At 31.2% G+C, this 25,559-nt stretch overlaps 1 long non-coding RNA gene across 1 annotated transcript; it reads right to left on the reverse strand.

Moving 5' to 3' along the window:
* Positions 1-6,705: 6,705 nt before the first annotated feature.
* LOC134231006 (uncharacterized) lies at positions 6,706-16,162 on the reverse strand. Its single transcript, XR_009984476.1, has 3 exons — positions 16,108-16,162; positions 8,161-8,241; positions 6,706-6,883 (listed from the first exon to the last, which is right to left on the reverse strand). It is a non-coding gene; the product is annotated as an uncharacterized LOC134231006 (long non-coding RNA).
* Between the last annotated feature and the right edge of the window lie 9,397 nt (positions 16,163-25,559).

The following is a 25,559-nucleotide window of genomic DNA, read 5'->3' on the forward strand; positions in this document are numbered from 1 at the left end:
AAACCTACGAAGCAATATTCAATGTCTCTTCTAAGTATATATTACAGTTGTATTACAGTTGTAATGTAAATAGTTGGTTTTCAAATGTAACATATTTCTGTAACAGAATGGGCATAGATTTGTCAAGATGTAAATCAATGAAACTAATAACCTTAAAGAAACATCTGAAAAAAATTATTAGAGAAGATTTCCTTCAATATTGGTTTAAACAAAGAGATGATGGTTGTCTATCGGGTAAACTTACAACATATTTCTATATAAAAAGAAGTTTTGAAATCGAAAAGTATTTATTATTAAAAAATTTTGAACAAAGAAAAATTATATGCAAATTTAGAGTGAGTTCACATAACCTCAGAATAGAAAGTGGAAGGTACGAAAAAAAACTAAACTCTGCTGGAGAGCAAACCACCCTTGCAAGAAATGAAAGAATTTGTAGAATGTGCGACATGAACTGTGTGGAAGATGAGATACACTCGCTGATTGAATGTCCATTATATAAGCATGATAGAGATGACTTTTTTAATATTATTGCTAAAAGTAATAAAAATTTCTATACTTTAACAAATAAAGAAAAATTTTTATGGATTATGTCTAATGAAGATGACATGTTGCTTATCAAGCTGGGTAATTTTTTAATCAATATCTTTAAAATAAGAAATAGCAAATTATGCAATGTTAAACAAAGAAACAAATAAATACAAAAGAGTAATATATAGAAATACTTTAAACAAACTTTTATTTACAGTATATTGATTATGTATGTTGTAATCCCCAACTGCTGTAACATCATTTATCTTTTGTTAGTTACTGCTATCAATTTTGAATTTCTGCTTGTATGTTTTTTTTTCCTTATTACTTGTATGCCCTGATGGGCCCCAAATTGGTATTAATAAATCTTATCTTATCTTATCTTATCTTATCTTATATTTGGGAAAAAAGTGGGGGACCCCCCCCCCCCCCGGTTCCGACGCCTATGTCATATTTTCATAATCGACAAAAAAAAAACTTGCAACTAATGCATGGTCAAACACTGATTCACAACCAACGAATACTCAGTGAGATATTTTAGTAGTAATGTTTTAATATTTTCCTGCGAAAGGTGTTTATTAAATACATATATACAGCATAGGTGTCGGGACCTGGGGCTAAGAGTGGGAAGGTCATGGCCAAGAGGAAATAACAAACAGTGCGACATTTAACTCCGGACACGACATTTGTCCGGACTTTCGCCAACCACTTTTCCAAAGATATGTGGAAACCATTTATATCATCTGATGGGATTTTTTAAAACTTAACACATGAACCAAACTTTACACCTGATTATCTTCTAGGTAAAAAGATATTACACCTGAAATCAAGAAATCCCATGGGATAATGGTGGGATTTTTTCTCCTAACCAATATCCCACCATTATTCTGTGGGAGAAAAAGGTATTCTGTGGGATTTTTTCTCCCATAGAAGTTTGAAAATCCCATAAATGCTTTATAATGGGACAAAATCTCCCATATATTTGTATACAGAAAATAATCTCCCATCTCTTTATAAATGTGGGATTTATCCCATATTTATTTCAAAACAGAAAAAAATTCTCCCATGGGATTAAGAAACAACAGTTTTAAACCAAATAAAGAAAATATTGAACAGTTTAACTACCATTAATTATTTATTTTCATTTAAGTTTCTGTGTTTCCTACACCATTTTTTTATTTCTTAAAATTAACCAATTTGGAGGGCAGTGGGGTAATGTTTTATTTTTCAAATGATTATATAAATATTTTACATGAAATAGCACTAAAAATCAAAAGTGGTTTATCTATATAACTTTCAGTTTTTTTTTAAACTAAAAAGACAATTTCCTTGTAAGTTGTATGTAGTTTACCTTCTTTTATTCCTTGTATGTAAATTTTGAATGAGAAAAAAATGCAATTAAGAAAGAACAAATCTTTTTTGTTTATTTTCCTCCTAATCATTAAGGTTAATTTATTGCGTAAGTGTCATTTGTCAAGCTTTACAACAAGATCAGATCCATATATGTTGTTAGATCTTTGCCTGTTTGCTGCACTAAACTGATGGGTTTCCAATTAAAAAATCACATGAAATTGGAGCGAGTCATTCACTCTGAGATTCTCAAAGAGTTTTAAAACTTATTCAGATGAACAAACTGTAATAATTTACCTATTTTTTACTCTAAATTTTCTTTGTATGATCCTGATCATGCCTTGTTTTTGTTCCAATGACAGCTGGAAATTATTTTAGACATAACGAACCCGATCTGATAAATGAACTAGAAATAATGTTGAAAAAAAAATCAACCGTCTTCATTATGCACATTTACTGGTAGTTTGCATTAAAAATATTTAACAATTTTACCTTTTCTCTAATTTCAAAACATTTTACCTACACCTTAATTAGAAACATTTCCATAATTTTTGACAGTTCATTGAACCCGTTCAAAAATAAATATGATGGAAGGGCATGGATCCAAAAATTGCGGTGGTACTCTACTCAGTGTTTCTTATCATCCAGTAGAAGACAAGTTTTCCTTAGTTCTGTTACTTCTTTAATAAAAGCACTCCGCTGATCTTTTGCTTATTATTTTTGGTACATAAAATAACTTATAATATGCACCATTGACATGGATTCAACTGATAAGTCACCTTAGGCCATTGCAAGTTTCTTCTTTGTTTAACATCTGTATGCACCTTGATTTTGGACACCCCAAAACAACATAAAATAAGAGATTCAGGCCACAGTTAGTTAAAGCTCACTATTAATACTAGCGCGGATGCAAATATAGCAGAATGATATTGGGTATTAAACTTTTACTTCAGCAATCTACATGTAATTTAAATAAGATGTTAGACCCGCACTCATACTCGCTAAACTGACTGTAGTGACTATGTGAGCAGATCTAACATCTAATTTTAACTAGATTGGTACTTCAGTGGCTTTAATTTATTCAACTTCTTTCAGGAATTCAATTTTCTTGTCATAAATGCATATTGTCAATTATTATGCTTCCTGTCAGTTTGTCTCTGTGACATAACCCATATACCCTACTATTCTTGCATTATGTTCTTATGATTTAAATACACTGTAGCATAAACATACTATGCCGAAATAGTGCTCGACTATGGGTGGCACTGCACATGTAGCTCTTCCATCTGTCAATATATATTATTTCAAAGAGCTACAGTTCTGCAGTACATAACACTTCAGATGAAAAATTAACATTCAAAATAATTCTTTTAAAATAGTTTCTTGCAATCCCCCCCCCCCCCCCTTCAGTCAAATACTATTCTCTAAAACTATCTGTGCATTATACCTAAAGCATGGAAAGTTCAAAATTAAAGAAAAAGATTATGACGCACGTTGCACGAGGTGACATATTATAATAAGGATGCATAATAATATAACATTAGTGTAGTATTTTGCATGTACTATATGCCTACATGTATTATAGTAGTCAGGTTTTGACACATTGTGCACTCGCACCATGTTTCAAACCCTGACTACATTTTTCTTTTTAATGAAATATAGTTAATTAACAAGGCTTTCTTTTCATTCAATTCATGGAATCTGGGGGAGAATGAAACATTAAGTCTTATTTGGTCATTAGACTTGTTACTGGAGTATCTACACTAGACAAAATTGCTAACGCACCACCGATAATTCTTCCTTGTGAATTGAACATTTACCTAAACGGTATTAGTATATACAAAGGGCCATGTTTTTCAATACAATGGGATTTTCAAATGTCTTGATGTCAGAACAAAACCTCGAAATGACCTTCTTGCCCAAAACCGATTTCCCGACATGCATTGCGTACCTCTTTTTGCCCAGATATATGCATTTCTAATTACAGATGATGGTCCTTGAGGTTAAACCAGAAACAGTCTCCCAGTTAAAAAAAAATCAAATAATATACAGCGATTTACTATTATATCGCCTGCTAGTCATCTAATGCATTCGTGTCCAGACCCAATCCACTCAACTTCCGGTTGCCTCAATTTTGTGGAACGACATTCAAGTTGTTGTGTGGTGTTTATTTAATGGCTTGGCTATCTAGAGTGAACAATTTTATGTTAACTAATCTATTTGCAACAATTTTTCACCAGAAGAATAAATATTGTTTTCCTTGTTTTAATTTTTTACATATCTTTCCAAAGGTACCCCCTGCAGACACCAAACTGTCTGTTTTATCACGCTCACCTGGGATCAAATGCCGCATACTGTATATTTTTTTTCTGATTTTCTAATTAGTACAAACATAAAAAACAAAACTGCAAAGAAAAAATAAGAAATTTATCCCTCCAAACCAGTATGAACACGATTTTCACGTTTTCTATGAAATGGTCACACTTCAGTTAACATTGTAGTAATTTGTCAAATAAGAAATTTAAATGCTTTATTTTTTAATTTTGTAACAGAATACAATATCAAATACTTCTTATACAAGTTTTGAAAAGTAAAATTTTATTTTCATTAGGTGGTGCGTTAGCAATTTTGTCTAGTGTATTTTTTTTTTTATTAACACATACTTTAACATCTAAAATAATCTTTGTTGTAATATTTATGAGTTTATAGTATGTTATCATCATAATTGTTTTAAATGGGTAGGGGTGTTTTCAAACATTCATAAATAAATCAATATAGATTACAGAGAAAGTTTGTATTACTTCTATTAATTCAAAATTTTCTCAAAACCCCAACACAGGTAAAGTTTGACATCTGGGTATTTCACTGTGTATTAAACCACTTCCTGTGTATAGGAATTAGGAGACAGATGGCCACAGGTAGACTGGTAGCTCCCAAGGCATTCACACCTGTACAAAATAAGCCCCTCCCTCACCTGGAATTTACCACCCGGTAAAAATCCTCTGCCTTTAGGCATAGTGCATGCAAAATAAAACACTTTTAAACACCCAATTTTATGTTAACGCCCCCAAAATCTACCTGATTCAAGATCAATAATTTACCGCCTGTCAATCATAAAAAAAACAATAGCTTCTGGTTTGATTGACAGGTCAGCTACCTGTGCTTCTTGATGATCTGAGTTTGCCATGTTTTGAAAACAATTACCTGGTCACGCGTCAAACTCTTTCATGTACCCGCATAGTATACACGCGGGTTAGAAAACTCCAATATGTTTGAATTTTATTTAAAAAAATAATTGAAAGTAGATTATTAAAACATTGACATTATAAAATATTTCTTTTCTATCTTCACTGCTGTTTGTTACATGTAAGTGTTGTATTATATCCACGATATCTGTAGAAAAAAAACCGCGTCCACAGAAACCGGCTTTATTTGCCGTAATTGGAAGTCCGACGATTTAAAATATTTTTTTAAGAAATGGGATATAAGAAAAATATTCAGCACTAATAAACGGCATAGCATAGTTTTAAAAAGATGTTTTATTTTGTACTATGGCTACAATCCGCACGATGTTGTACAGAAATTGATGTCAGAATTAATGCTCGAATTTCCTCGCGTCTGTATGAATAAGTAATGAAAATGTGAAGATAATTAATAGTGATCGATTCTGAAAAGAAATCTTTCTAACAATAAAATTTTGTTAACACACAAAGAATCAAAAAAATGGAATATTTTGGACAACATTGTTGGCCAGGGGGGAAAAAACATTCCGATCGCGGTAAATGCATGTTCACATGCACGACGGATAGGTGGATTAATAATTTTTTTTATTTCAATATTCAGACCTTTTTAACCAAGTGATTTCTTTTATCGAAGATTAAAAAAGATAAATATTATTGATTTGTAGTTTTTACTCGTGATTTTTTTCTTTTATGTAAGGAAAACATTTTCTAAAACGATAAACTTGTATCTTATTATTTTTTTTTTCTTCAAAACATTACCATGATTACGATGAATGCGTTAAGTTTACAAATAAATTTCATATTAAAATAATTATTTTACGTAGTTTTACTCAAAACCAGACACAAAACACGTAATGATAACCCCGATTACCAAACGCAGACTTCCTGTGTAATGCTACGTATACACAGATTTTTGACATCTTGGGTATTGGGGGTCTCCAGGTAAATAACTCCACTGTTACTTCGACCACTCCCCCTCCTCAGGTAACCGTACGGTAAAAAAATTGGGTCTTTAAATAAATATGCACACTTCATGAATTCCCTAGTTCATTTAATAAAGGTACACATCCCTTAATTTTACATTTAAGGAAATATGCAAGGTATCTTACCTACTGATAATTTTTCAAGAAATTCTATATTTAAACTTATAATACATGTACCATATTACATATTTTTAGACAAAAAATCAGTATGCATTTCCAGGGATTTTGAAAAGATATTAAAGTTTGAAAATTTTTGCATTATTCAAAGACAAAATGTACAAAAATTACAAAACATAAATTCCAGATTTTTTTTTTCATCAAAACTGTTTTAGAGGAGATTTACAAATCCATATATAGACAATAAAAATATTGCACACAGGTCCTTCCTTTAGTGGAACTATTGAACTCCAGGGAAGAACCCAATAAAGTGCAAACTACATTGCGTATGACCTTAAATGCCTGTTTATCAATTAATATGTAAAAGAAGAATAAATTAAAGAACTTGTTCTTATTAAAATAATGAAAAAAATCCTTATTTAAGCCTTTATGTTTAATTTTTAATTAAGAAATTTGACAGATGAATAAAAAGAGTATTCATTAATATACAATATAATACTTATTAAATTAATTCTCTAACTTAGTTCCATTTAGATATTCAATATTCAGGTCAACACTCTTTACATGAATGAATTATCAACAGTTTTGTCCTTAAAGTTTTCAATGGATCCACAGATCATGAGATGATGTCTCCTTTTATGTGTATGTATATATCTGTGTATACTGAAAAAAAGAAAGTTGCTGTGTGATGAAATCATGAAAAGGATAATAAAGAAGTCTCTGATGAGACTGTAGCTCTACTGGTCTGTATGCATAACAAAGAAAAAGAAGCACTTGGATTTGAAATTTTGCGACAGCATTAAACAGAATTATGTATCTAAGTGTAGTCTACTTGGTGCCACATTACATTGAAATCATACCAAAATTGTAGGTGGAGTAGCGTTTTAAAGGAATTTGTATACAGAAATTTCTATTTTTAGTAACCATGGCAGCACTGTTCATTGAAATTTAAAAAAAAAACAATGCACTATGTACCTTAGTGCAGTCTACTTGTGTGCCAAGTTATATTGAAATCAGAATAAAACAGAGGAGTAGTGTTTTGAAAAATTACAGACAGATGGACAGCTAGACAACGGACAGACAACGGATGGACAGCTAGACGGACGGACAAAGGGACACCTTCCTATCTCATAATCTCTTTTGGTCTCTGACCAGTAGAGCTAAAACAAGAGGCCCATGGGCCACATCGCTCACCTGAGAAGCTTTGACTGGGTCATGCAATTCTTAACCATGGATCTTAATTTGGACAATTTAAATTCCCTATTGTAGCCCCGCCCAACTCCCAGGGGTCATGATTTTGAATAATTTAGAATCTACACTACCCCAGGATGCTTCCACATAAGTTTCAGCTCTTCTGGCCCAGTGGTTCTCTTGAAGAAGATTTTTCCTATATATTTCTATGTAAAACTTTGATTCCCTATTGTGGCCCCGCCCTTGCCCCGGGGGTCATAATTTGAACAATTTAGAATCTACACTACCCCAGGATGCTTCCACATATGTGTCAGGTTTTCTGGCCCAGTGGTTCTTGAGAAGATTTTTTAATGACCCCACCCTATTTTTGTCTTTCTTTAATAATTATCTCCCCTTGTGAGAGGACCTGGCCCTTCATTTTAAAAATTTAAATTCCCCTTCACCCAAGGATGCTTTGTACCAAGTTTGGTTAAAACTGGCCCATTGGTTCTTAAGAAGAAGTCGAAAATGTGAAAAGTTGACAGACGGACAAAATGTGATCAGAAAAGCGTACTTGATCCTTCCGCTCAGGTGAGCTAAAAATTATCAAATTTGTTTTTTTTCAATATTAAAGAAATAAAACTGCAGAATTCAATTGTAAATGGTTGGCTGCGTATTACCGTAATTATTCAAAGTAGTTTTTGTTGTATGGTTTGAAAAATTTTATTACATTGTATTCCTTAATTCTTTCTATTCTCACAAAGAATTACCTTTGCATTTCTTGTATTTACAAGGGGGACAAATCTTCAAGGTACATGTACACTATATGTCAGTATATATATCTTCATTTTCTGTTAAAGGAAAAAATAGAATAAATCATACAATATCAATTAAATGTATAATAACAAAGCATGGATTAAATATTTTAAATATTAATTATTTTCATCTCTAAATATACCATAAATGAAACTTTGTGCATGTTCTGCATACAGTTACCAGTATCTGTACTATAGTAGTTTTATGCCCTTGAGAATTTTTCATGATGTCAGATGATGCCATATTTCCATGTCTGTTTTTATACGCCTGTCTTAAGACGGGACGTATTATGTTATGCATGTATTATAGGCTTCATGTTCGTCCGTCCATCTGTCCATTCGTGTCTGGCTCATAAATTGAATACTATTAGGCCTAGGATTGTCAACTAATACTTCTTGGGTAGACGGTGTGACACACACAAAAAGTAGGTTGCTCTGATCTTCAATAAAAATGCTATCATCGAAGGTCAAGGTCAAGGCGCCATGTAGGACGGGTTTAAATCGAGCCATCAAAAAAAATGAGTGAAAATGTATGTTATTGAGTTATGAAGTAGATGGTTATGTTGAAATGGATGCACTGTATATTGGAGGTAGTGATTAAACCCGTAAAAGTGAGTAATATGATCTAAAACACTTTCATCCTTCAATTCTTAAGAAGTTAGATCGAGCGAGTGACTACGGTGAGCAGGACTCACTGATTCACTGTATGTGTGCTGTATGTGTGCTGTGTATTCGCTGTGTATTCACTGCAGTTATTCCTTATAGGACATGCCTAAAACTAATAAAAAACAGTATTCTAAGAATCAAGCTGGTAACATTAATACCCCAAACAGAGGACTTGGAGGTGGAAATAAACGTTTCAGGTGCGACCTCAGTGAGAGTGATACCTCCATGGCTAACTCTACAGGGCCCAACTTAGATCAAGATCTACATAAGTTAGACTCACTGCTCCACACTCTTTCTAAAGATGAAAACTTTACAAAAAGGGCTGTCTCTGTCATCTTAAATAACGATGTATTCAAAACACATATTTCTGATGCACTACTGGAAAAGGTTTCCTCTCTACAGACACAGGTCGATAGACTAGAGTGGCAGGTAGACGACTTAGAACAATATTCTCGTCGAAACTGTGTAAAGATAACGGGTGTCAAAGAAAATGATGAGGAAAATACGGATGAGCTCGCACTTAATGTTATCAATAAGCTTATCCTTGCCCCAGAAAACCTATCGATTCCCATTGATAAGATTGATCGAACCCATCGTGTAGGCAAGCAGCAAGAGAACCGCCCCAGAGATATTATAGTGAAATTTACTTCATATCGAGACAAGGCACTTGTCTACGCAAATAAGAGTAATCTCAAAGAATACAACAAAAATGAAATGAATGAACACAAAATTTTCATAAATGAAGCCCTGACAAAACGACGAATGGGCCTCTTAATAAGCACAAAAAAACTGCTCAAAGACCAACTTGTTGAATCAGTGTGGACGTACGATGGAAAAATCATTGCGAAAACCCATGGCAAGAAAAGATGGACGATCACGCGATATTCGGACATCGAAAAATTAGAGGGCAACATTATGCGCGGCCCTCAAACCTCTACTCCAGCTGCGGCAGTGTTCAAATAAATACAAGACAACTTTGTGTCACACATACCTCTCTTCTCACTTGGATATAACTGGACTCCATCTTTCATAAGTTTCAGAAGTCTATTCTGCAATATCTTAAATGTATTATTTTTAGTAAGGGTTTTTCCCATACTAGGGTAAATACTTTTCTATAAATAGATGTTTACCTAAACACTATATTTTTGTATGGCTTAATACACCAAATCCCATACTGTACCTTTTTGTAAATGTGTTCTTATGTCTCATACTCAGTTTACTGATACTCTTGTGTTTACAAGTCAAATTTGTGTTTTTTGTATATATGTTTTTTGTTCAGTTTGTATTTATTTCTTATGCGTTTTGTCTTATTCCAACCATACCGGTTTCATTTTTACTTTTATACACAGCATATCCGATGTGTGAATCCATGCCATCCAAATCAAATATAATGATTTTTGATACAAATGATTAAGGTGATTATAACTATTTTTAGGATGTCATGGATAAACTATCAGTTAGACTATTGTGTATGTTTAAATCTACATTTTCGTCGTATTATTATATATATACTATTAATATTAGGGTGCATAGAGACCAATCCTGGCCCCAGTTTTATTAAAAGTAGCCATAGTAGCAAACCTTTAAGTATTGTCCATAACAATGTTTGTAGTCTACTACCAAAATTAGATATCATAACTTCAGAATTATCAACATATGATATTATTACCCTTAGTGAAACGCATTTAGATAATAGCATAAGTAATGAAAATATTTCAATAGAAGGATTTCACCCACCTATTCGAAAAGATAGAAATAGACATGGTGGCGGTGTTGCTATATACATTTCGGACCAATTAGCTTACCATTTTCGAATGGATTTGTTAATTGATGGATTAGAAATTCTTTGGTCAGAAATACATAATGGCAACAAAAAAATTTTATTAGCTGTACTTTATAGGCCCCCATCTTCACTAGCTAGCTATTGGGACTTATTTAACTCAAATTTGGAAAAGGCACTTGAATGTAATCTCCCGATATTCCTACTAGGAGATTTTAATGTTAATGTTTTGTCAAATCAAAGTAGCAGTTTCAAACTAATGCTACAAAAATTAAATTTAACAAATTTAATCGATTGTCCAACCAATTTTACAAAAACTGAGGGTACTTGTATAGATCTTATAATTACTAGCAATCCAACTTTGGTTGATAGTACATTTGTTTCAGCCCCATTTTGTAGTTCACATTCCCTTGTTGGACTGGACCTGAAATTCAATATACACAAACAATATGCATATAAGAGAGAAATTTTTGATTATAGTAATGCTGATTACAATAACCTCAATAATGATTTAGAAAATATAAATTGGGATTCAGAAGTTTTCAATACTACTGATGTAGATGAAATGTACTCTAATTTTATAGAAGTATTAACCAAAGGCATAGATAAACACATCCCTAAAAAAGTAATTACAATTCGACCAAACGACAAAGTATTTATGAATAGTACAATTAGAAAATTGATGAGGAAACGAAATCGAATCCATCGTAAAGCTGTCAAATCAAAAAATCCACTTCACTGGGAAAAGTATAGATACCTTCGAAATCAGGTCATTGATGAAATTAGAATTTCTCGGCAAAATTATAACAAAAAACTTACAGAGCAGATAAATAAAACAATACCACCTGGTAAATGGTGGAGAATAGTGAAATCATTATCCAAACTAAACAATAAACATATAAGCCAACACCTCCTCTTAAGGTCGATGGCCAAACAATGTTTCATCCCATAGACAAGGCCAATGCTATAAACAAATTCTTTACAAATATCTCTTGCATTAACGATGAGCCTGATTTACCACCCCAGGGACCAGGTCCCCCCTTACATCATATGGAAACAATTAGAATTACAGAAAATGAAGTCTTAGACCAGTTACAAATCATCAATACATGTAAGCCATCAGGTCCTGATGGTGTTTCACCTCGAATTTTAAAATGTACTGCACAATCAATCTACAAACCACTGACAAAATTATTTAATATATCACTAAACAATGGAACTCTTCCTAATATTTGGAAAATTGCCCAGGTTACTCCTGTTTATAAAAATAAAGGAAATGCAGATGATGTCAATAACTATAGACCAATATCAGTAACATCTGTTGTTTGCAAATTATTAGAAAAAATTATTGTCAAGCATCTGCACAACTATATACTTGAGAACGATATACTATATAAGTTCCAGTCTGCTTTTCAAACTGGCGACTCAACCAGTAATCAGTTGGTGGAAATCTATAATACTATTATATCCAATCTTGATAAAGGCCGAGATGTACGGTTTGTGTTTTGTGATATTTCTAAAGCATTTGATAGGGTCTGGCATAAAGGAATTATATTTAAATTAAAGGAAATTGGAATATCAGATCAAATCCTAAATTGGGTCAAAAACTACTTAGTAGACAGAAGACAAAGAGTGGTCCTTGATGGTTATACATCAACTCTTAGACCAATTAGTGCAGGTGTCCCCCAAGGATCTGTTCTAGGTCCTTTTTTATTCTTATTATATATTAATGATATTTCTTCAAATTTAACAAATAATGTCCGCTTATTTGCTGATGATACTTCACTCTACATTATTGTTGATAATGACATTGTTAGTGCTGCAAACTCATTAACAAATGATTTAGAAAAGTTGGATCAGTGGTCAAAACAATGGAAAGTTGATTTTAACCCCAAGAAAACAGTGAATGTAAATTTTTCCAGAAAGCATTTTTCTCATCCCAATGTTAAATTTGGTTTAAATGGCCCCTTAATTGAGCCATCGGAAAATCACACACATTTGGGACTAAATTTTCAGTGTGATGCAAATTGGAAATCTCACATACAAATTACTTATGAAAAAGCATGTAAACGGTTAAATATTCTACGAATGTTAAAACATTCCCTTTGTCGAGACGCGCTAATAAAAATATATATGTCATTTATTAGACCAGTTTTAGAATATGGTGATGTTGTTTGGGATAATTGTAATGAAAAGGAGTCATCTTTATTGGAAGAAGTTCAAATTACTGCTGCAAGAATTATTACAGGAATGAGAGTGAACTCATCAAGATCACTTTTATATGATGAATTGGGTTGGAATACATTATCTGACAGAAGGAAAGTACATAAATTAATATTATTTTACAAAATTGTGTATGGGTTAGCACCACAGTACCTTCAAGATCTTCTAAGACCTTGTATTCCACCCCAAACCACATATCCATTAAGAAACAATGACGGTCTTACTTTTCTTATTCCTCAGACGAGGACCACATCATATATGAATAGTTATTTCCCATCTACAATTAAATTATGGAATAGTTTACCGTACCATATTAGGAGTTTACCAACACTATCTTCTTTCATTAATGCTATTAAAAAGACTCATTATAGAACACCCAATAAACTTTTTAATCATGGAAATTGTAGTCAAAATATTATTCATTGTCAGCTAAGAAATAATGCTAGTATTTTAAATGCTGATTTACAGAAAGATTATATAAGTGATAGCTCAAAATGTGAAAATTGTGATTTTCATATAGAAAATTAATGCATATCATTTTTTCTTTGAATGCCCGTGTTATGTTGAGCAAAGAAACACTCTTTTTCACTGTATATCTAGTATAGACCTGCAAAATCCTATTCCTATTTCCCTTAATCTTTTATTATTTGGTGATAGTAGTATTTCATATGCAAAAAATATGAAATTATTTGATTGTGTTCACAATTATATATCACAAACCAAAAGGTTTCATAAATGAAGTGTAACTATGTAATACTTATTCCAGTTAATGTTTTAAGTTAAATACACATTCATTGTATGTTTATAAATTGCTGTAGTTCTCATTTTTTCGATTCAATTCATTTCCACATTTATAAACCGGTATTCATATGTTGTTTTTTTTTTTCCTTTTCTATCTTTACTCATGTATCTTTCTTTCCCCTATGTTCTATTTAAATTTGTGTCTGTATACAACTTATTGGTCATATATAAACCTGTTACTATATGTGTATTAATTAACCTTGTACCTTTGGAGAGGGCTCATATAGGCTATGCCTGCTGCCCAATCCAATTATGTATTTTACATAATAAAATATGTTCAAATCAAATCAATAAAAATGCTATGGCCAAATATGAAAAATCCTGTCTAGCCTATTTCAAGGTCACTGTGACCTCATAGTTGCTTGTGTTAATTAAGAGTTCTTGATGGCTATATTCAAGATAAAGATCTTTCAATTGATTTAATGTAATTAAAAGAAATTAATGTTTTAGTGTATGATTAAAACTAAATTAGTATTGTATAATATAATTAAAGCTAATTATACATGTGTTCATTGAAAAAAAAAATTTACATTTCAATTTTTATATATTTGCAACAAATTGCAGTCATGTCTCACTTAGAATTTTATAGTCTAAAGAATGATTTATTTTTTATTTTTTTATTAGACTGTAGCATTTCCATTATTTCACAAAATATTCAATAAACAATTTAAAGCTGCAGACAGATATTTGTTAAGCTGTAACACAGCCAGTTTAGAATTATATGATGTATTATTTTAAGTTATAATTAATCCCTACACTGTAAGTCTCTTAGAGATGTATACATGTACAATATTTTCAACATGATAAGAAATGGAAATTAGATCATTGAAATCTGTGTCAATCTGTTAATCAAGGTTACCTGATTTTCTTTCACTCTAACCAATTTATGATTATTGAACAATATTTGACGGACATATCATGCTGTGGCGGGGCATTTTATTTTTCTCTGTGGTAACTCTTTGAAAGTAAAGAGTGTTGATTTCTTAATAATTCTACGGGAATGTAAATTAGGCAGGTCGATAGGTTAGGAGCTAAGAAGGCCTAATATTCATGAAAATCTCATGTGCACCCATCTCTGTGTCTGACGCTTAGGAGGCCACATATAATGTAATTCTTGTGCGGCTACCTTTGTGTTTGAAGTCAGTGGGCAATGACTATTGAAATTGGGAGTCCTTGTGTAATTTAAATCTATGCTACATTAACAAAGCAGGTTATACTGCAACATTCATGAAAAAGTGAACTTTATTTCTTAAATATCCCAATTCCCTATCAATTCTAATAAAAAATCATATTATTAGTAATAAAGCTAGAATGTTTTTTATTTCAGTTTAAAGTGATAAAAAATATTTTTACAAATAAATATGTAAAATAAAAAAGTCTTAGCATTTGTGTCTTTTATTATTTACTTACACATAAGGATCAACATGCACACAGATGTATAATTTTCCACTCAAAAGTACATGAAGATAACTTAATAATGAGATTCCTTCCTATGTATTCATGATATAAAAATAAGTTTAGCAGTTTAAAGATTGATTTTCACTCAAAGTTTTAAGACTGTTTTTCAGAGATAAAAAAAAAACATTTTAATAATTGATTATATCAATAATCATGTGGCCATTGTGGGTACATGTCTTATGTAAACTTCAGAGCATCAACAAATTTTCTAACAGAGATTAAGTAATTTGATATTTGGATACAATATAATTAGGAGTTTTTGGGGTGATTAGATATGTCCATCATGACATGTAATATATTAAATCATTAAACACTGATCCCCATATTATATCTCAAAAATTATCTTGACAGCAAAAAAAAAAAAAAAAAAAAAAAAAAAAGAAGAAGAAGAAAGAAAAAGAAATAATACTTGCAACACACGCAATGTGTGTTAATCCCTATAGTACACTACAGTAGTGGGATACTTTTAACCATGTCTGAGAGAAGATAAGAATTAATTTTCTAATCAGTAATGCTGATGACTGTAATCAACAATGATCAAGATACTTATAAACTGTAACTTGCAAATTACAGACAAAGTTAGACATGACAATATATTTCTAAGTACAATCACCAGCTTGTGTACACATTCAAGTTATTGAGAATATTCGAACGAACGAGTACTACAACGTTAATTGTCATTGAGGAAATTCGAACGAAAGAATAATATTCGGATGTGTATAATTTTCTGACGATTATTTACTTTGTTAACTTGTATAATGTACTACTGAATATCCCCATCGACTAGACTGCTAGGTTTGCAAACACTTTACAGTGAAAGAAATTCATAACATATGAAGACACTGTAAGTCTGTTTATAAAATCAGAGGAAACGGGATGATCTTATACTAGATCTTTAGACTAAAAAAAAATCTATGATCCATGCAGTAACATGTGAAATAAATAACAAATTCAATAATTCTAAATCTACTTACAAAAATAGAGCAGGTCTTTGTCAACATCATGTGGAAATTTCCTCATAATCTCTTGCCCACTGTATACAAAGTGCTAATCGAAAATCTACTTGATTTGGATCACTTGCTATATTGCTTTGGGTACTCTGAGACATTATGGGTAAAAAAGAAAATTCTGCAGGCAAAATATGGGTAAAAGTAACTTTAAGAAATTAGAAAACTTATTAAACCTTTATAGAATCAATGTAAATTTGTTTGAGAAAATTTTCAAGTTGAAACATGTTAGAAATCGATATCATTCTCATTTACAAAGTTAAAATGGGATTTTCGCTCATTTTGAAATATTTCAATTGTTCTTAATTTTTTCAAACTATATTCTGTTGTAAAAGTTATTGTATCTTAGTTTTCGCCTCAATTCACCCACGAAACATCATCTGATTTCTATAAATTACGCTTTTTAGAGAAATTGAGCTATTCTTGTTTTGAGTGAATGCTATACTATGTTTGCAACATATTCTTGCGATGGCTATACTTTTTTCGGATCCTTTATGTGATTTGCATGAAATGAAGATTTATTGTTTTTTGATAAAATTATCGCAATTTAAACAGTTTTGAAAAAAATATTGGCATTTATTATCACAAGAGAAACATTTATCAGTCGAAAGAAGTTAAACAGAAATAAATAAATATAGAATTTGATGAAATGTGCTATCATTGCTGGTGTTTATGCGATACTTGATTTGCGTTTTTTCACGATTGATACAGAAATGCTATGTTTGATTTGAGTAGAATACTTCTTGAAGAATGAAGGCGTATATAGGGGGAGTATAATCCATAGACACTGTCTCAAGTTTATGTCATTAAATATAGCTTATTGATAAATACATATATTTTCACTTATGTTTTAAAGATATGTAAAACGGAAAAAAGGGCTTCACAAACTATTCGATTTTTTTCCAAAGCTCATAATAGGCGTAAGATTGAATGCGTTAACCACAATATGCTACGGTGTCTTCTTGATGTTTGTGTGTCAGTTTGCTTTAAAGAAACGAATTTGTTGAGACAAATAAGGTTTTTCAACCTATCATTTACTTGGGTCGTCTTTTTTTTTTTTTGGGCTTACTTCTTTCACCCAACTGTTAAACCTTTGTTTTTATACTAAATTTGATTACGAAATGTTCCGTTTACTTGATCAATACATAGAGCTGATGGCGAGTGTGACCGATAAACAAGGGATGCTTACTACTCCTAGGCACTTGATCCCATCTTTGGTATTCCGGGGCGGGGGGGGGGGTCCGTATTTATGCCCTGTTCATATGTTTGTATTGTTTGTATATTTTTCTACATAAATCAATGCTCATTATCCTCATTTTTTTAATTTCAGAAATATTCGACTTTTAGATAGAATAATTCAGCCGCCATTAAAAAACACAATGCATTTACGTTTTCGTAATTTAAACACAAGACTTCGAATAGAAACCTGATCCGTTCATATTCAAAAATGAATTTTTATTGCTAGAATCATTTTATATAAACGTACCCATTTTCGACTAAATAAGTCTAAAAACAATTTTCAATCAATATGTCTTTCAGAACAATATATGAATCTAATATGTTGAAGCTGACATTACCGACAACATAATTTTAGAAAAATATAAAACTTTTCCGTCATTGAGCGAGTGATTGTCCTCGCCTTGTACACTTTTTTTCTCTCTCTTATAAATCTATGATAAAGAGATTATAATACAACGTTTGTAATATTTCATCTATTTTCAACCTATCATAAGACATCAGAACTTTAAACTAAGAATCTGAAACAGAATCTATGAAGATAAAAGTTTAATTAAAATTTGGCATTATATCCCCATGGACAGATCCAGAAGAGCGGATATAGGTCAGGGGATCAAGACCTGATCATTTTTTTCAAATTCACTAAAATTTAAGAATATTAAAGTAACCATATCAAAATAACTTTGCCCCCCCCCCCTTTCCAAGAAACAAAACTCTTCACAGTCAGTCTACGATAAAAGAAGTTAATTGATTTTCAGGGATATGTTATGATTTCTATAAAAAAAGATCCATGCATTTCTTTGAGAAATGTGGTAACCGTTTGATTTCTTTTTATTACATGAACATTTTTTTAATATTCCATGCAATCTCTTCTTAACGCTTATTTGGCTGAATTGAAATTAGTAAATGAACGGAGCGTCATTAAGATTTGAAGTTGAATGCGTTTTAATCATTATAATCAAATCAAAATTTTGAATGCATATATATACCACTAAATATTTAAAAAAAACCATGTGTATATGTAAAGTCTAAGAGTTGAAATCGATCTTTAAAATTGTTTAAAATTTTACAATAGTACATCTAAATTGGTGAGCGACATGAAAATTCTTAATTTGGTATGTTTTTGTTGATGAAGGACTGTCATAGGTTGATAGGAAAAATGAGAATATATATGGAAGAATGTAGCTTGTCCACCAATTAACCTGACCCCATCCCCAACCATTAAATAGGATTTTTGTGTTGGGATCTTTTAGTGCTATGGACAGCAATGTAACCCCCTCCCGTTTCCCGAAGAAATTTATGCTTGAGCAATCCATTATTCCGGGATGAAAAAATGGAACTATAAATTAACGAAATAAAAACGTCATTATAGTTGCTTCCATTAGAAATTAAAAAAAGATACTGTCAAGAAAGGTTCAAAAAGTTATTAGATAGGTTATAATTTATTTTATTAAAAGAAAAATATGTAACGTCAGGTGCCTGTGTGTTTGTACTCTCCTTCATACCTAAGTAACTTACCAAGAGGCCACACTACTTTTTCTATAATTTATATAAATACATATGTATCACACTCACCGATTGAGCATAAAACGCTTAAGGCGAGCATATGACACATGGACCTCCTACGGACTGGGCCATTGTTGAAATGTAAGAGGAGTCTGGGGAAGAAAATATTGTACAGTACTGTTGCAAACACAAAGTAAGGTCAATAAATTATTTTACTAATTGCACTAGGCCTAAATGCTATATGTATACTCGAAAAAAGTATAGCTGTCATGACAACAAAGATAGCTTTCTGGATATTTTCTACGCAAACCAAAAATAGCTCTGGAAAAGTTGGGTAGGTGCATATTTGATGTAATTGTCAAGTTATAAAGAATACCTTGTGGTCAAATTTGATAGCTTACGTTTGATAAACATTCATATTAAACATTACAATAAATGTTTTATTGAAATAATGTCAACAGTCCATTCCAGTGGATGATTAGTCGAAAAATGACCATTAGATGCGTGAAAAACGCTTGCTACAGATATTTATGGAGGGGTAGATGAAATAAAAATATGATTATCTTTAAATATACCAAGAAGAAGTCTCATATTGTTTGAAGTAGTTTTATTATTAGTAAGAAAACGTATATAAAGGACATTTTTTGTCTAAATGTGCAGACAGAAACTTCGAATGATCCAAACAAATATAGCTAGTGATCCAAATCAAGTAGATTTTCGATTAGCACTTTGTATACAGTGTTGCCGTTTTTTTTTTATTTTCCTTGATTGGCATTGGGTAATTCTAGGGATTTAAATAAAAATGCATCCTTCTGCACAGAATTTTTAAGAAGTGAATTCATAGATAGAATATTGCTGCTTTTTTATTTATTGGTTTATCTTTTTTTAATTTAAACAATGCACAGTTCATGAGCAAAAAAAAACAAGAAATGAAATAAATTATCAGGCCTATTTTTTCTGATTTTTGTTGTTGTAAATACTACCATAGATAATACCCATGGTAGTATTTACAACAACAAAAATTTAAATAATGGTAATTAAAATGTCCAATACCAAAAATATTAATATTTTAATATAAATGGGACATCGATCATGATCACTGAGAACATGATAAGAAGGAGAAGGGTGGGGGGGGGGGGTAGTCTCTGTGTATCTCTAAAATAAAATGTTTCCCTGGAAACGTCAAGAAAACTTTATTTGCATAGTCAGCGTTTGAAAGTCCTGTCAGCAGTACATAGCCCCAATAAAGCCCCGTCTTCTTTTTCTTCACGGCATTTTGATATATTGTTAACCTTCTACATGTATGATGTTCAAAATTGTAACATTCACCAAATATCCTTCATGTGATAATCAATAGCTAGTAACCTATAAAATTTTGTCTCTTCAAATCCCATTTTTGTGAAACGTAGAATGAAAAATTAAAAGCTAATATACGAGTATTCATTTTACTTTCATAAACATGATTCAAGTTTATATTTTTAAGGGGGAAAACATATACAATTTATTTTATCGTTTGCTATCAATTATGAATGGTGTAAAAATGTTGGATTTAATTTCTAAATTGAAAATGAAAAAAAAATTATGACTTCATCAATCCGGAGGTTTAGTAAAGCACGGAGTTTGTTTTTCATGAGATTCAGTTGTTAATTCGACTCTCTGAGTGTTAATATCCCCTGTGTATGTTTTGTTAGTTCCAAGCAAATTGTGACAGTTTTGCTACCTGTGGAAAACAAAAGACTCTTAATTGCCTCTAGGTATATACATACATGTATCATACCCTATCGAGATCTGGGGTGAAGATATTGGATTCTTGGAAGTTAGCAAGGGGGAGGGGGGTAGGTTTAACAGCAGACTTAAGTTGCTTTATTAGTATTCAAACATTTACCACGTTTACTGCAAATTTAAGAAAAACAGGTTATACTACAGAAGTTGATAATTTTTTCTTTGAAATAAAACTCAGATGACAAATATCAAAAAAAAAAAAAATCACATTGAGCTTAACTTAGGATCGACACCCCCGTCCAAAAATATAGTCCCGTCCAAAGCTAAAGCGTTTAGAGGTCAACAGAGTCAATATCTCGAAGTTGGGTCTTGTGACGCGTTTATGAATATGTCCTATTATTGTTTTTAACGATAATATAAAAATGTATCATTTATAAAATTTTATAGCTTGAACTTTAGTTGAAAGAATATTATATGTCCGATCTGGGACACTAATCATAATACGACACTCTCTACAGAGTTATGTCCCTTTCTAGTACGTAAGTTATAGATTTAAAATACTTTTGGTCTTTATGTTTACCTGATTTATTTTTTCATTTAAACAATAATAGCCAATGTAACTTTTAATTTAAGAAACTTTGGACGAAAAAGAAATTTTTTGAAAGTTTTATAGAGAAAAATGACAATTTATAGATCATTGATTTAAATTATAGTAAATACTCAAAGAGGTCTCCTTAGAACTGTTGGTATATATAGAAAATAATGTGTTCATTACATTATATGTTATCAGGAAGTTATTCTAGAAATCACAATTTCACACATAAATCATTCAAATTGAAGAAATAATTGAAATTAAAAATAAAATAAGAAAACAGAACGTAAAAGATATATCAAATGTAAATTCTGTATGAAAAGTATACACATGTAGTTAACTTTCCTACCAATAATCTTGTATTCAAAGTGTACAAACAGTACATTTCAGATAGATACAGAACTTGTGAAATAAACTAAATAGGGATACTAGCACTGTACAAACAGTACATTTCAGATAGATACAGAACTTGTGAAATAAACTAAATAGGGAAACTAGCACTATTGTTTAATATCAAGCATCTCAAGTTTTTTTTATTTTTTTTTTTTTTTTTTTTTTTTAATATGTATTGAAATCTTCCGAGATAGTTCAAACTTAGCACTGCACATCAACACAAAATACAGAATAAGAGCAATAGCATGTACTTTCTAAATGTAAAATGATAAATTGTAAGAGGACTAAAATTTTCATAGGGAGAATCCATCATCATGTAAATTACTCTGTCAATCGGACTGGTGTATTCTCTTGAATGAGAATAACTTTTTTATTTCTCAATGAAATTTTGCCAGTTTGGTATTATTTTGCTCGCAATGGCATGTACTTTCTAAATGTAAAATGATAAATTGTAAGAGGACTAAAATTTTCATAGAGAGAATCCATCATCATGTAAATTACTCTGTCAATCGTACTGGTGTATTCTCTTGAATGAGAATAACTTTTTTTATTTCTCAATGAAATTTTGCCAGTTTGGTATTATTTTGTTTGCAATAGCATGTGCTTTCTAAATGTAAAATGATAAATTGTAAGAGGACTGAAATTTTCATAGGGAGAATCCATCATCATGCCAAATTTCTCTGTTAATCGTACTGCTGTGTTCTCTTGAATGGTCAAAATTAACTTTTTTATTTCTCAATGAAATTTTGCCAATTTGGTATTATTTTGCTTGCAATAGCATGTACTTTCTAAATGTAAAATGATAAATTGTAAGAGGACTAAAATTTTCATAGGGAGAATCCATCATCATGTATTACTCTGTCAATCGGACTGGTGTGTTCTCTTGAATGAGAATAACTTTTTTATTTCTCAATGAAATTTTGCCAGCTTGGTATTATTTTGCTTGCAATAGCATGTACTTTTTAAATGTAAAATGATAAATTGTAAGAGGACTGAAATTTTCATAAGGAGAATCCTTCATTATGTCATATTACTCCGATAATTGTACTTAAGTCTGGTGTGTTCTCTTGAATGAGCATAACTTTTTTATTTCTCAATGAAATTTTGCCAATGTGGTATCATTTTGCTTGCAATAGCATGTATTTTCTAAATGTAAAATGATAAATTGAAAGAGTACTGAAATTTTCATAGGGAGAATCCATCATAATGTTATACTCTGTCAATCGGACTAGTGTGTTCTCTTGAATGAGCATAACTTTTTTATTTTTCTATGAAATTTTGCCAGTTTGGTATCATTTTGCTCGCAATGGCTTGTACTTTTTAAATGTAAATTGATAAATTGTAAGAGGACTAAAATTTTCATAGGGAGAATCCATCATTATGTAAATTACTCTGTCAATCGGACTGGTGTATTCTCTTGAATGAGAATAACTTTTTTATTTCTCAATGAAATTTTGCCAGTTTGGTATTATTTTGCTTGCAATGGCATGTACTTTTTAAATGTAAATTGAAAAATTGTAAGAGGACTGAAATTTTGATAGGGAGAATCCATCATCATGTAAATTACTCTGTCAATCGTACTGGTGTATTCTCTTGAATGAGAATAACTTTTTTATTTCTCAATGAAATTTTGCCAGTTTGGTATTATTTTGTTTGCAATAGCATGTACTTTCTAAATGTAAAATGATAAATTGTAAGAGGACTAAAATTTTCATAGGGAGAATCCATCATCATGTATTACTCTGTCAATCGGAGTGGTGTGTTCTCTTGAATGAGCATAACTTTTTTTATTTCTCAATGAAATTTTGCCAGTTTGGTATTATTTTGCTCGCAATGGCATGTACTTTTTAAATGTAAATTGATAAATTGTAAGAGGACTGAAATTTTCATAGGTAGAATCCATCATCATGTAATACCCTGTCAGTCGGAGTGGTGTGTTCTCTTGAATGAGCATAACTTTTTTTATTTCTCTATGAAATTTTGCCAGTTTGGTATTATTTTGCTCGCAATGGCATGTACTTTTTAAATGTAAATTGATAAATTGTAAGAGGACTAAAATTTTCATAGGGAGAATCCATCATCATGTTAAACTCTGTCAATCGGACAGGTGTGTTCTCTTGAATGAGCATAACTTTTTTATTTCTCAATGAAATTTTGCCAGTTTGGTATTATTTTGCTCGCAATGGCATGTACTTTTTAAATGAAAATTGATAAATTGTAAGAGGACTGAAATTTTCATAGGGAGAATCCATCATCATGTTAAACTCTGTCAGTCGGAGTGGTGTGTTCTCTTGAATGAGCATAACTTTTTTTATTTCTCTATGAAATTTTGCCAGTTTGGTATTATTTGGCTTGCAATAGCATGTACTTTCTAAATGTAAAATGATAAATTGTAAGAGGACTAAAATTTTCATAGGGAGAATCCATCATCATGTAATACTCTGTCAATCGGAGTGGTTTGTTCTCTTGAATGAGCACAACTTTTTTATTTCTCAATGAAATTTTGCCAGCTTGGTATTATTTTGCTCGCAATAGCATGTACTTTCTAAATGTAAAATGATAAATTGTAAGAGGACTGAAATTTTCATAGGGAGAATCCATCATCATGCCAAATTTCTCTGTTAATCGTACTGCTGTGTTCTCTTGAATGGTCAAAATTAAATTTTTTATTTCTCAATGAAATTTTGCCAATTTGGTATTATTTTGCTTGCAATAGCATGTACTTTCTAAATGTAAAATGATAAATTGTAAGAGGACTAAAATTTTCATAGGGAGAATCCATCATCATGTATTACTCTGTCAATTGGACTGGTGTGTTCTCTTGAATGAGAATAACTTTTTTATTTCTCAATGAAATTTTGCCAGCTTGGTATTATTTTGCTTGCAATAGCATGTACTTTTTAAATGTAAAATGATAAATTGTAAGAGGACTGAAATTTTCATAGGGAGAATCCTTCATTATGTCATATTACTCCGATAATTGTACTTAAGTCTGGTGTGTTCTCTTGAATGAGCATAACTTTTTTATTTCTCAATGAAATTTTGCCAATTTGGTGTCATTTTGCTCGCAATAGCATGTATTTTCTAAATGTAAAATGATAAATTGAAAGAGTACTGAAATTTTCATAGGGAGAATCCATCATAATGTTATACTCTGTCAATCGGACTAGTGTGTTCTCTTGAATGAGCATAACTTTTTTATTTTTCTATGAAATTTTGCCAGTTTGGTATCATTTTGCTCGCAATGGCATGTACTTTTTAAATGTAAATTGATAAATTGTAAGAGGACTAAAATTTTCATAGGGAGAATCCATCATCATGTTAAACTCTATCAATCGGACAGGTGTGTTCTCTTGAATGAGCATAACTTTTTTATTTCTCAATGAAATTTTGCCAGTTTGGTATTATTTTGCTCGCAATGGCATGTACTTTTTAAATGTAAATTGATAAATTGTAAGAGGACTGAAATTTTCATAGGTAGAATCCATCATCATGTAATACCCTGTCAGTCGGAGTGGTGTGTTCTCTTGAATGAGCATAACTTTTTTTATTTCTCAATGAAATTTTGCCAGTTTGGTATTATTTTGCTCGCAATGGCATGTACTTTTTAAATGTAAATTGATAAATTGTAAGAGGACTGAAATTTTCATAGGGAGAATCCATCATCATGTTAAACTCTGTCAATCAGACAGGTGTGTTCTCTTGAATGAGCATAACTTTTTTATTTCTCAATGAAATTTTGCCAGTTTGGTATTATTTTGCTCGCAATGGCATGTACTTTTTAAATGAAAATTGATAAATTGTAAGAGGACTGAAATTTTCATAGGGAGAATCCATCATCATGTTAAACTCTGTCAGTCGGAGTGGTGTGTTCTCTTGAATGAGCATAACTTTTTTTATTTCTCTATGAAATTTTGCCAATTTGGTATTATTTTGCTTGCAATAGCATGTACTTTCTAAATGTAAAATG

The sequence above is a fragment of the Saccostrea cucullata genome, unplaced genomic scaffold (assembly GCF_032062105.1).
Source record: "Saccostrea cucullata isolate Sc308-1 unplaced genomic scaffold, CSIRO_AGI_Scuc_v1 ctg4597, whole genome shotgun sequence".
NCBI lineage: Eukaryota > Metazoa > Mollusca > Bivalvia > Ostreida > Ostreidae > Saccostrea > Saccostrea cuccullata.